We start from the raw sequence: 14,446 nt of genomic DNA, 5'->3' as shown, positions 1-14,446 counted from the left end.
AGGACGATTCAGACTCTTGAGGACATGCTCCGGGCATGTGTCCTAGATTTCGGTGGCAGTTGGGATACGTATCCTCCGTTAGCGGAATTTTCGTATAACAACAGTTATCATGCGAGTATTGACCCGCCTCCCTTCGAGATGCTCTACGGGAGGAAGTGCAGGACCCTGATTTGTTGGGGCGAGGTCGGTCAGCGTGTCATTGGGAGCACCGAGGTGGTGCTCAAGACGACAGAGTTGATCCAACAGGTTCGTAGTAGACTGCAGACTGCGCAGAGTGAGCAGAAGACTTACGCCGACAGGAGGCGATCAGACTTGGAGTTTCAGGTAGGCGACATGGTCCTCCTGAAGGTATCACCCTGGAAGGGTGTCATCAGGTTTCGGAAGAGGGGCAAGCTGGGCCCCAGGTTCATCGGTCCTTTCAGAGTTTTGGCTCGGATGGGTTGGGTTGCTTATCGGCTGGATCTTCCGGCAGAGCTTAGCCAGATCCACAACACTTTCCATGTTTCCCAGTTAAGGAAGTGTTTGGTAGACGAGTCATCAGTTGTACCCTTGGAAGATATTCAGGTTGATAGCAGCCTGAATTATATTGAGAGACCGGTCGCGATTTTGGACCGAAAGACGAAGACCTTGAGGAACAAGGTGGTTCAGTTGGTAAAGGTGCAGTGGCAGCACCAGAAGGGGTCTGAGTGGACGTGGGAGGCCGAGGAGGAGATGGGGGATCATTACCGAGAGTTGTTTCCAGATTCAGCAGCAGCAAACTTCGAAGACGAAGTCTGAGACAAGTGGGGGAGAGTTGTAACGCCCCATTTCAGGTATGTTATTTATATATTTATTTCCAAGTTTCAAGAGGAACTCGATGAGTCAGTAGCCCGACTTGTCGAGTTGAGACAAGATAAGCACGCATTTGGATCTGGTGACTCGACGAGTCCATATGCCTGGACTCGGCGAGTCCGCCAGTCTAGAAGAAACCCTAAATCCCCGGGTGTGCACCTTATTTAAACAACTTTTGGGGCATTCATCAGCCTCCCTCATCCACAGAAAAGCTCCACACTAAACCCTAGCCGCCCCTTACCACTTTTGGTGTAATTTCTCACTTTGTGAAGTTGTTGGTTCATTGTGGGTAAGAAGAAAAGAAGAGAGGAGGAGGAATCAAGTAGGAAGCAAGTAGATCCGAGTTCCTTGTGGTAGCACAGTCTTCATTGAGGTATTAACCTCAAACCTTTATCCTTCTTCAAGTAGATCTCATAAGTAGCTTGTTTTTTCCATCTTTGGCTTAGTAATGGTTTAGAGATCATGTAGAGGCGAATAGTCTTCAGATCGATCTATGTTTGAGCTCCAGAAGCTCAAATGTTCTGCCTTTATGGACCCCTTTTTGCATGAAAACCCTAGATCTACTCTTTTAGTGCATTTTGAGCCTTTAAACCCTCATTGATGCCTATATATACACGTAACGTGTTAATCAAGCTTTAGGAACCCAGATCTATAAGTTGTATGCAATGGATTTGAGCAGAATCAACGGTGTAGTGTTTGCATGCAACCGACTCAGCGAGTTGTTCTTCAGACTCGACGAGTGGGGTCGAGAGTCCTCGAGTTTTTCCCCTTCTATGTTTATGTCGAGTGGAACTAGTGAGTGTTAGGTGAACTCAGTAAGTTGGAGATCAGACTCATTCATGGAGGGACTTGGCGAGTCAATGCCCTCACTCGGCGAGTCCAAGGCAATCTTCATATCCCAAGAACAGACTGGGCGAGTTGTTCATACAACTCGGCGAGTCCCAGTTGGAGTGTTCATATGATGAAGGAGAACTCGACGAATTGTTCATACAACTCGGAAAGTCGGATGCAGATTGACTAAGTGTTGGTATCAAAGAGGAACTCGTCTAGTCTATGCCAAACTCGACGAGTAGTAACGAGTAGAATTGAGAAATGAGAATAAGGACTCGATGAGTTGGTGGGCCAACTCGACGAGTCAGGTAAACTGTATGTTGACTTTGACCAAGAGGTTGACTTTGACCAGGGGTAAAATAGTTATTTTACTCTCAGTATAGTTATCAGTATTTGATTGTGAAGAGTTAAGAAACTCTATGATCGTTTAGATCTTTTAACAGGTTAATCACAAAAGCGAAAACAACAATATAAAACACAAGGATGAATCAAAATATGTCGAATGATTCAATTGATTCAATCCTCAGCAGAGCTCGATAAAGAACTTCTGCTGTAGAGGATATTAGGGTTACAAAAGATAAAGATCCAATCCTTGAAAAATAACTTCCAAATCTTACGTACTAAGATGCATGCAAGCACCTATAAATACAAAACCGTATAAAATAATTCTCGGATGGACAGGCCCAATCCGGAGACTAAATGGACTAAATAGCGAGCCCAAGACGCAACACCTTTGAGACCTAACAATCTCCCCCTTTGCGTCAATTGGAGCGAGACTATCACTTCGGCTTGCTGGGTCCAGCTGCAGGAACTTTCTTAGTGGTTTCAAATAGACGTGGGATGAGAGCAAGGATGGTCTGTCTGAAGCGAATGTACCACTAGATCATGTCATCAAAGTACTTCTTGTCGTCTGCTGAATTCTGCTTGCATCGATGAATGATTCCCAGAACATGTTCCAAGCATGCAGTGGTGTAAAGGTGCTTATCTGCCAAGGCGAACAGGCATTTTTGGCCTTCGTTCCTTGTAAACATGATAGAATTCCGTTTCGGGTCGATTCTTCCCATCTGCATCATGTTCAAATCACTAGTAGAGCCAACAGGACAAATAGTGGGCTTTTTCTTGAATATGCTAGCGATCTCCTGATCCATCTTGGAAACCTCCATAATGTAGCATACGAGCATTCTCTTGAAGTGATTAATAATTGGACCATACTCAGATTCATTGGTGAGGAGGATGTTATGCAAAATAATCCAGTCATGTGGATTCAGGTTTGGAAGATCAGCAAGTGATATAGCATGTTCGGTTTTAGTAGAATCCCTCAACACTTTGAACCGAACGTTCGTGAAGTTCCCCTCACGAAACGGTTTGAGGACCCGAACGTTGACGATCTTCTGAGTGCTCCAAGTTTGATACTGTTGTTGAGCAGACTTCAGATAGAATTCGACGAGTTCCCTATCAACTTTTGGATGAGGATGAGGGACATCAGCAACGTTATCAAAGGCATGGAAGATGAAGGCTTTTCGGGTCAGTGACATGTCGAACTGAGAATCGACAGAATTGATTCGATCCAATGAAATCACTGGTTTGAGCCACAGAATGCTGGGAGTTTCAATTGCCTCTTTTAAAAGCTTCTCAAGAGTCCACGGAGGAAAAAGAGTTTTCCTACTCTCAAGAAGGTCATGAGCCTCCTTCATTTTTCTTTCGTTCGCCTCAAACTCTCTGGCAACATGAGCGCTCATGTCATCATCTTTATCCCGGCCTTGTTTCTTTAAGAGATCAACAATAGTCTCTTTATCATCATCATCATCACTGTCTTCAGAAATCTTCTTTCCTTTGTCTTTGACATCCGAACCTGAGGCTTGACCTGCTGAAGGAGGTTCGGTTGCTTTAGATTGCTGTAGAAGTGGGAGGCGGTTGAGACACATCTTCTCCCCCTTATTTCAGATAAGACACGAACTCAAGGAGCCCTTCGATTTTGCTTAAGAGAGCAAGGGCAGGAGCAAGCTTCTCTGCGAGAGTGCACCTCACTGAGTAATTCAGGATCGAATCATGTGCTTCAAGGATGTTGGAAAGGGCGGCATGGACATCCGAAACACATGAAGAAATAACCTCACGCTCAGATCGAAGAGATTCGACTTCCTTTTGAGAATGGAAAAGATGAAGACTCTTGACCTTGAGAGCAGTGGTCTTACGAGCGAGAGCATCCATCATTGAGTTCTCTGAAGCGAGGTCTTCATGCAGCTTAGTCAGGCGCTCCTCAACAGTCTCCTTAAATAATTTGTTGTCATCACTGAGAGATTGACGAAGACTGGCAAATGACTGCAGTTCGGAGGCAACTGAGGTGGCCAACTTATTGACAAGAGAGTCAAGCCTCTGCATTGGAGTCAGCAGTTCACTGTAAAGACTGCAAAAGAAAAGTAGCGTCAAAAAATAGTTTTTCGACTTTTTCGGTCGTAGCAGCACACGCCTTGGTAGAGGCGTCGATAGCGACAGTGTGACATCCCCAATTTCACGGCCAGAAAAGACCGATTTGTTTATGCTTTGTTTTATAAATCAGAGGGATCGTTTAAAGAAAACGGTTGCGGAATTTGTTCCCAAAATAAAATATGATAACCATTTATCAAAACATTTCTCGAAAAGAATGTATTTTCATTAAATAATAAAACCTCGGGATGTCATGTTCGTTACAGACCAAAAGCATAAACAATATAAAATAGATCTTACATTAGTTATTTATAACTACTGATCTATAATCCCAAAATCTCTCGTCAAGTCCACCAACTTATACCCTTGTGCCATTACCTGTAATGAAAAGAAAACTAAGTGGGTCAGGCTTGGGAGCCTGGTGAGCATATAGGGTTTTCAACCCACAATAATATAATCATTATATTTAATCAGCAAACAATCAACCCAATTACCCATCCCCATTATCTTCTTAAGGTTTTACCCTAAGAACCAACTATCCTTCATTCATTCATTCGTAAGAAATTTGGCATGAATTCCATTACTGCCAAAGCTTACTTATCAAGTACTAAATCCATAGTTATCTGGTGCTAACTCCATAGTCACCAAGGTTCACTTAACAAGCCCTAACTCCATAGTCGCCAAGGTTTACTCAACAAGCGCTAACTCCATAGTCGCCAAAGTTTACTCAACGTGCGCTAACTCCATAGTCGCCAAGGTTCATCAAATAGGCACGAAGTCACATCGTCGCCAAGGTTTATACAATAGGCGCTAACTCCATAGTCACCAACAATTTCCATCTACCTATGTTCTACCCAACAATTTTGTAGATATAAATACTTACACAGTTTAAATCATTTAACACCTGTATAAAACTCCAATTTCCATGCCCATCTCAAATAGACAAATAACATATAAACACATAGCACATATTTCATAGCAAATACTTCATATTTATGTGTTAGAAGAAAGTAACTACACACCCACACATATAAACAACAATATACTTAATACACTCAAACCATACTTGTATTATTATCGTGTTTATGAAAGGTAGTATACACTCACTTGATCAGAAGATGATCGGACAGCACTACGACTTGCAAAAGTAGAAATCCTCAGCAGATCGGACAGCGTTCTTTATATGCACGGAAACCTTGTGACATATACTACAACTTGGTTAAGATTAATCCTTCTATATAATCTTCCATCAAAAAGTCATTTTTGACGCCTATCGTCTCTAAATTGACTAGCCCTGATGTACGGGCGTTACAATTATCTCCCCCTTAGGATGATTACGTCCTGGAATCATCAACGAAATAGGACTTGCATAATGATTCCACACTTTATCTCTTCATCCTAGGTAATAACCGTAAATTCTATGTTTCCTCGAAAGAGTATTTAACTCTATGGCTTTCTTGACCGCAGACGATGCCCAATCTTGCATCTGCTTATCGTACTATGTTGTACTTTCAATCGTAACCTTCAAGTTACCAAATAAGTCCTCATTGTGGACTCCTTCTTCTTCTCAGGATAAATACTTTCCTTTATCTATTGTAACAAACCGATGGGTCGTGCTCTATTGAGCTCTCATCGCACGATGCGACGCTTAGACTCGGTCTCTAATAAAGTTAAATTCCAGAATGGAATATACCTTCCTTCATATTCTAATGTGATTTAATCACATTTCAGCATGTAGCATTTCTACCTGCAAACTTCTTTTAACAACGAGCGCGACACTATCAATCGCATTAACTTCAACCTTCTAACTTAATTCAGATGTTACATCTAACTTGGTTCCATGAACCACGTAACAAACTCCTCGTAGTCGGACTCAATTTAAACATGACCACTAGGGTCGGAACAAGAACCATCTTACTAGTCATTACCGAAACAATGGTAATGACATACCAGAATAAAATGGAATCGATCACTAGCTTCTTGGTAACCTTGTGACTTTCCCTGATCCAAGTGTGAGTCTTGTGCTTCCGGTAGTATATGCATCTACTACCTTTCACACCTACTCATACTCGTCCCAAGTATTGTCCCGCAGTCGACCAAGTCACCATACAAGAAAATCACATAATCATTCAACACATCAGATAGCAAAACTAGGGTTTATATTAATTCTTGAAACTATTACACAAAAGTTCAAGTTCACCCTATACTATGCCTCTAACAGGCTATGCTTCCTGATACAGACTTTATATATTAATATGAAGTCTTCATCTTTTAATCCTCCCATCCTTTTTTGCTTCGTTGAGGAACATGTTGAATGCCCTTGGCTGTGGAGGTATGTTTTTCTGTGGGCAGTCTTTAGAAATATGACCTTTTCGTTACACCTATAGCACACTTTCTTGAGGGGTGCGCACTTATTGGCGTAGTGCCCTGTCTTCCCACATTTGTAACAAGTCATCTCCTCGCTACATTTCCCGAAGTGTTTCTTCTTACACTTCTCACACCACTTAGCTTTATCTCTTCCCCCAGATTTCGAGAATTTACTTTCTTTGTCGATTATTGAAGATCCTTCACGCTTCCTTTTCTCTCCAACTTCAGCTCTTTCCAGACCCTTTTCTTTTATTTGGGTCTCAACATTCTTGGCTGCCCAGATGGCGGCTTTCAGAGTGGTTGCTTGTTTGAATATCGGACCAAAGTCCGCTGGTAATCCATTGGCAAACTTGTTGACCTTGGAAAGTTCAGTTGGAATTAGGTGTGGAATAAGCTTCATTTTCTCCGTAAAGCTCGTAGCGTATTCAGTAACGCTCAATTTTCCTTTCTTCAGATTCTGGAACTCATTGTTGATTTCCAGAAGATCTTGCTCAGAGCAGTATTGCAATTTCAGTTGCACCATGAATTCTTCCCAAGACATCTTGCTAGCTTCCCCCTTAGGCATCGAACCAGCCAGTAACTTCCACCAGCTCAATACTCCAGATTTTAACAGAGGGATTGCAAGAGCGGTCTTCTGTCTGTTGCTACACTCGCAACTTTCAAACATCGTCTCCATTTCGGAGATCCAGTCCATGACTTGCACCGGTGTCGGGCTCCCAGAAAGACATGGTGGTTTGGATGCCATGAAATCCTTGTACTTGCATCCACGTCCCTCATTTCCTCTATCCTGGTTGTTTTGGCGAACTATTGGTGGGTTGGCTTGACCAACGGTCCCACTTTAGTTTCCTCCTTCAGACTGACCTCCATTTACTTCGGGCTCTTCAACTTGAATTGACAATTCCTCGCGATTCTGCCTGATCAGACGTCTGGTTTCTTCCATCTGATTATTCAACATTGCCTGGATCATCACTTGAACTCCGGCCATTGTCATTGGTTCAGGCGCTGCTGCTACAACAGGTATTTGTTCAATTACTGGTATTTGATTCCTGTTTTCATCAGCATTTCCAACTCCACTCCTCGTTCTCACCATTTTTGATCTATACACCGAATAAGGTGAAATTAGATCCTTAGTCACGATAGATATTCAAATCATCCTTATCACTCCGAAACGTTTACATGTTAGTTCTAATATCGTAGACGCACGCTTAGAATCCTAAACACATAAGGTTTCCAGATCCGGTCGGCAACAGACCATAGATCCGAACAATTAACATCATATATGGCAAACATATAACAATTAGCACATAATAGCATTTTAGGCAATTTTCCTAAAATAAAATAGTGCCTGTGTCAATTTAGGTGTACTACCTAAAATATAATGGACACACTCAACTCACAATCATTGCTTTGCATTTTAAGTTTAAGTCTAGAAATAAATCCCTATTCCTAGTTCGCTTAAACTAATGCTCTGATACCAACTGTGACATCCCCAATTTCACGGCCAGAAAAGACCGATTTGTTTATGCTTTGTTTTATAAATCAGAGGGATCGTTTAAAGAAAACGGTTGCGGAATTTGTTCCCAAAATAAAATATGATAACCATTTATCAAAACATTTCTCGAAAAGAATGTATTTTCATTAAATAATAAAACCTCGGGATGTCATGTTCGTTACAGACCAAAAGCATAAACAATATAAAATAGATCTTACATTAGTTATTTATAACTACTGATCTATAATCCCAAAATCTCTCGTCAAGTCCACCAACTTATACCCTTGTGCCATTACCTGTAATGAAAAGAAAACTAAGTGGGTCAGGCTTGGGAGCCTGGTGAGCATATAGGGTTTTCAACCCACAATAATATAATCATTATATTTAATCAGCAAACAATCAACCCAATTACCCATCCCCATTATCTTCTTAAGGTTTTACCCTAAGAACCAACTATCCTTCATTCATTCATTCGTAAGAAATTTGGCATGAATTCCATTACTGCCAAAGCTTACTTATCAAGTACTAAATCCATAGTTATCTGGTGCTAACTCCATAGTCACCAAGGTTCACTTAACAAGCCCTAACTCCATAGTCGCCAAGGTTTACTCAACAAGCGCTAACTCCATAGTCGCCAAAGTTTACTCAACGTGCGCTAACTCCATAGTCGCCAAGGTTCATCAAATAGGCACGAAGTCACATCGTCGCCAAGGTTTATACAATAGGCGCTAACTCCATAGTCACCAACAATTTCCATCTACCTATGTTCTACCCAACAATTTTGTAGATATAAATACTTACACAGTTTAAATCATTTAACACCTGTATAAAACTCCAATTTCCATGCCCATCTCAAATAGACAAATAACATATAAACACATAGCACATATTTCATAGCAAATACTTCATATTTATGTGTTAGAAGAAAGTAACTACACACCCACACATATAAACAACAATATACTTAATACACTCAAACCATACTTGTATTATTATCGTGTTTATGAAAGGTAGTATACACTCACTTGATCAGAAGATGATCGGACAGCACTACGACTTGCAAAAGTAGAAATCCTCAGCAGATCGGACAGCGTTCTTTATATGCACGGAAACCTTGTGACATATACTACAACTTGGTTAAGATTAATCCTTCTATATAATCTTCCATCAAAAAGTCATTTTTGACGCCTATCGTCTCTAAATTGACTAGCCCTGATGTACGGGCGTTACAATTATCTCCCCCTTAGGATGATTACGTCCTGGAATCATCAACGAAATAGGACTTGCATAATGATTCCACACTTTATCTCTTCATCCTAGGGAATAACCGTAAATTCTATGTTTCCTCGAAAGAGTATTTAACTCTATGGCTTTCTTGACCGCAGACGATGCCCAATCTTGCATCTGCTTATCGTACTATGTTGTACTTTCAATCGTAACCTTCAAGTTACCAAATAAGTCCTCATTGTGGACTCCTTCTTCTTCTCAGGATAAATACTTTCCTTTATCTATTGTAACAAACCGATGGGTCGTGCTCTATTGAGCTCTCATCGCACGATGCGACGCTTAGACTCGGTCTCTAATAAAGTTAAATTCCAGAATGGAATATACCTTCCTTCATATTCTAATGTGATTTAATCACATTTCAGCATGTAGCATTTCTACCTGCAAACTTCTTTTAACAACGAGCGCGACACTATCAATCGCATTAACTTCAACCTTCTAACTTAATTCAGATGTTACATCTAACTTGGTTCCATGAACCACGTAACAAACTCCTCGTAGTCGGACTCAATTTAAACATGACCACTAGGGTCGGAACAAGAACCATCTTACTAGTCATTACCGAAACAATGGTAATGACATACCAGAATAAAATGGAATCGATCACTAGCTTCTTGGTAACCTTGTGACTTTCCCTGATCCAAGTGTGAGTCTTGTGCTTCCGGTAGTATATGCATCTACTACCTTTCACACCTACTCATACTCGCCCCAAGTATTGTCCCGCAGTCGACCAAGTCACCATACAAGAAAATCACATAATCATTCAACACATCAGATAGCAAAACTAGGGTTTATATTAATTCTTGAAACTATTACACAAAAGTTCAAGTTCACCCTATACTATGCCTCTAACAGGCTATGCTTCCTGATACAGACTTTATATATTAATATGAAGTCTTCATCTTTTAATCCTCCCATCCTTTTTTGCTTCGTTGAGGAACATGTTGAATGCCCTTGGCTGTGGAGGTATGTTTTTCTGTGGGCAGTCTTTAGAAATATGACCTTTTCGTTACACCTATAGCACACTTTCTTGAGGGGTGCGCACTTATTGGCGTATTGCCCTGTCTTCCCACATTTGTAACAAGTCATCTCCTCGCTACATTTCCCGAAGTGTTTCTTCTTACACTTCTCACACCACTTAGCTTTATCTCTTCCCCCAGATTTCGAGAATTTACTTTCTTTGTCGATTATTGAAGATCCTTCACGCTTCCTTTTCTCTCCAACTTCAGCTCTTTCCAGACCCTTTTCTTTTATTTGGGTCTCAACATTCTTGGCTGCCCAGATGGCGGCTTTCAGAGTGGTTGCTTGTTTGAATATCGGACCAAAGTCCGCTGGTAATCCATTGGCAAACTTGTTGACCTTGGAAAGTTCAGTTGGAATTAGGTGTGGAATAAGCTTCATTTTCTCCGTAAAGCTCGTAGCGTATTCAGTAACGCTCAATTTTCCTTTCTTCAGATTCTGGAACTCATTGTTGATTTCCAGAAGATCTTGCTCAGAGCAGTATTGCAATTTCAGTTGCACCATGAATTCTTCCCAAGACATCTTGCTAGCTTCCCCCTTAGGCATCGAACCAGCCAGTAACTTCCACCAGCTCAATACTCCAGATTTTAACAGAGGGATTGCAAGAGCGGTCTTCTGTCTGTTGCTACACTCGCAACTTTCAAACATCGTCTCCATTTCGGAGATCCAGTCCATGACTTGCACCGGTGTCGGGCTCCCAGAAAGACATGGTGGTTTGGATGCCATGAAATCCTTGTACTTGCATCCACGTCCCTCATTTCCTCTATCCTGGTTGTTTTGGCGAACTATTGGTGGGTTGGCTTGACCAACGGTCCCACTTTAGTTTCCTCCTTCAGACTGACCTCCATTTACTTCGGGCTCTTCAACTTGAATTGACAATTCCTCGCGATTCTGCCTGATCAGACGTCTGGTTTCTTCCATCTGATTATTCAACATTGCCTGGATCATCACTTGAACTCCGGCCATTGTCATTGGTTCAGGCGCTGCTGCTACAACAGGTATTTGTTCAATTACTGGTATTTGATTCCTGTTTTCATCAGCATTTCCAACTCCACTCCTCGTTCTCACCATTTTTGATCTATACACCGAATAAGGTGAAATTAGATCCTTAGTCACGATAGATATTCAAATCATCCTTATCACTCCGAAACGTTTACATGTTAGTTCTAATATCGTAGACGCACGCTTAGAATCCTAAACACATAAGGTTTCCAGATCCGGTCGGCAACAGACCATAGATCCGAACAATTAACATCATATATGGCAAACATATAACAATTAGCACATAATAGCATTTTAGGCAATTTTCCTAAAATAAAATAGTGCCTGTGTCAATTTAGGTGTACTACCTAAAATATAATGGACACACTCAACTCACAATCATTGCTTTGCATTTTAAGTTTAAGTCTAGAAATAAATCCCTATTCCTAGTTCGCTTAAACTAATGCTCTGATACCAACTGTGACATCCCCAATTTCACGGCCAGAAAAGACCGATTTGTTTATGCTTTGTTTTATAAATCAGAGGGATCGTTTAAAGAAAACGGTTGCGGAATTTGTTCCCAAAATAAAATATGATAACCATTTATCAAAACATTTCTCGAAAAGAATGTATTTTCATTAAATAATAAAACCTCGGGATGTCATGTTCGTTACAGACCAAAAGCATAAACAATATAAAATAGATCTTACATTAGTTATTTATAACTACTGATCTATAATCCCAAAATCTCTCGTCAAGTCCACCAACTTATACCCTTGTGCCATTACCTGTAATGAAAAGAAAACTAAGTGGGTCAGGCTTGGGAGCCTGGTGAGCATATAGGGTTTTCAACCCACAATAATATAATCATTATATTTAATCAGCAAACAATCAACCCAATTACCCATCCCCATTATCTTCTTAAGGTTTTACCCTAAGAACCAACTATCCTTCATTCATTCATTCGTAAGAAATTTGGCATGAATTCCATTACTGCCAAAGCTTACTTATCAAGTACTAAATCCATAGTTATCTGGTGCTAACTCCATAGTCACCAAGGTTCACTTAACAAGCCCTAACTCCATAGTCGCCAAGGTTTACTCAACAAGCGCTAACTCCATAGTCGCCAAAGTTTACTCAACGTGCGCTAACTCCATAGTCGCCAAGGTTCATCAAATAGGCACGAAGTCACATCGTCGCCAAGGTTTATACAATAGGCGCTAACTCCATAGTCACCAACAATTTCCATCTACCTATGTTCTACCCAACAATTTTGTAGATATAAATACTTACACAGTTTAAATCATTTAACACCTGTATAAAACTCCAATTTCCATGCCCATCTCAAATAGACAAATAACATATAAACACATAGCACATATTTCATAGCAAATACTTCATATTTATGTGTTAGAAGAAAGTAACTACACACCCACACATATAAACAACAATATACTTAATACACTCAAACCATACTTGTATTATTATCGTGTTTATGAAAGGTAGTATACACTCACTTGATCAGAAGATGATCGGACAGCACTACGACTTGCAAAAGTAGAAATCCTCAGCAGATCGGACAGCGTTCTTTATATGCACGGAAACCTTGTGACATATACTACAACTTGGTTAAGATTAATCCTTCTATATAATCTTCCATCAAAAAGTCATTTTTGACGCCTATCGTCTCTAAATTGACTAGCCCTGATGTACGGGCGTTACAATTATCTCCCCCTTAGGATGATTACGTCCTGGAATCATCAACGAAATAGGACTTGCATAATGATTCCACACTTTATCTCTTCATCCTAGGTAATAACCGTAAATTCTATGTTTCCTCGAAAGAGTATTTAACTCTATGGCTTTCTTGACCGCAGACGATGCCCAATCTTGCATCTGCTTATCGTACTATGTTGTACTTTCAATCGTAACCTTCAAGTTACCAAATAAGTCCTCATTGTGGACTCCTTCTTCTCAGGATAAATACTTTCCTTTATCTATTGTAACAAACCGATGGGTCGTGCTCTATTGAGCTCTCATCGCACGATGCGACGCTTAGACTCGGTCTCTAATAAAGTTAAATTCCAGAATGGAATATACCTTCCTTCATATTCTAATGTGATTTAATCACATTTCAGCATGTAGCATTTCTACCTGCAAACTTCTTTTAACAACGAGCGCGACACTATCAATCGCATTAACTTCAACCTTCTAACTTAATTCAGATGTTACATCTAACTTGGTTCCATGAACCACGTAACAAACTCCTCGTAGTCGGACTCAATTTAAACATGACCACTAGGGTCGGAACAAGAACCATCTTACTAGTCATTACCGAAACAATGGTAATGACATACCAGAATAAAATGGAATCGATCACTAGCTTCTTGGTAACCTTGTGACTTTCCCTGATCCAAGTGTGAGTCTTGTGCTTCCGGTAGTATATGCATCTACTACCTTTCACACCTACTCATACTCGTCCCAAGTATTGTCCCGCAGTCGACCAAGTCACCATACAAGAAAATCACATAATCATTCAACACATCAGATAGCAAAACTAGGGTTTATATTAATTCTTGAAACTATTACACAAAAGTTCAAGTTCACCCTATACTATGCCTCTAACAGGCTATGCTTCCTGATACAGACTTTATATATTAATATGAAGTCTTCATCTTTTAATCCTCCCATCCTTTTTTGCTTCGTTGAGGAACATGTTGAATGCCCTTGGCTGTGGAGGTATGTTTTTCTGTGGGCAGTCTTTAGAAATATGACCTTTTCGTTACACCTATAGCACACTTTCTTGAGGGGTGCGCACTTATTGGCGTAGTGCCCTGTCTTCCCATATTTGTAACAAGTCATCTCCTCGCTACATTTCCCGAAGTGTTTCTTCTTACACTTCTCACACCACTTAGCTTTATCTCTTCCCCCAGATTTCGAGAATTTACTTTCTTTGTCGATTATTGAAGATCCTTCACGCTTCCTTTTCTCTCCAACTTCAGCTCTTTCCAGACCCTTTTCTTTTATTTGGGTCTCAACATTCTTGGCTGCCCAGATGGCGGCTTTCAGAGTGGTTGCTTGTTTGAATATCGGACCAAAGTCCGCTGGTAATCCATTGGCAAACTTGTTGACCTTGGAAAGTTCAGTTGGAATTAGGTGTGGAATAAGCTTCATTTTCTCCGTAAAGCTCGTAGCGTATTCAGTAACGCTCAATTT

Source organism: Lactuca serriola, chromosome 4 (genome assembly GCF_051521515.1).
Source record: "Lactuca serriola cultivar US96UC23 chromosome 4, Lser_US96UC23_V15, whole genome shotgun sequence".
In the NCBI taxonomy this organism is placed as follows: domain Eukaryota; kingdom Viridiplantae; phylum Streptophyta; class Magnoliopsida; order Asterales; family Asteraceae; genus Lactuca; species Lactuca serriola.
Note: the sequence above shows the minus strand (reverse complement) of the source record.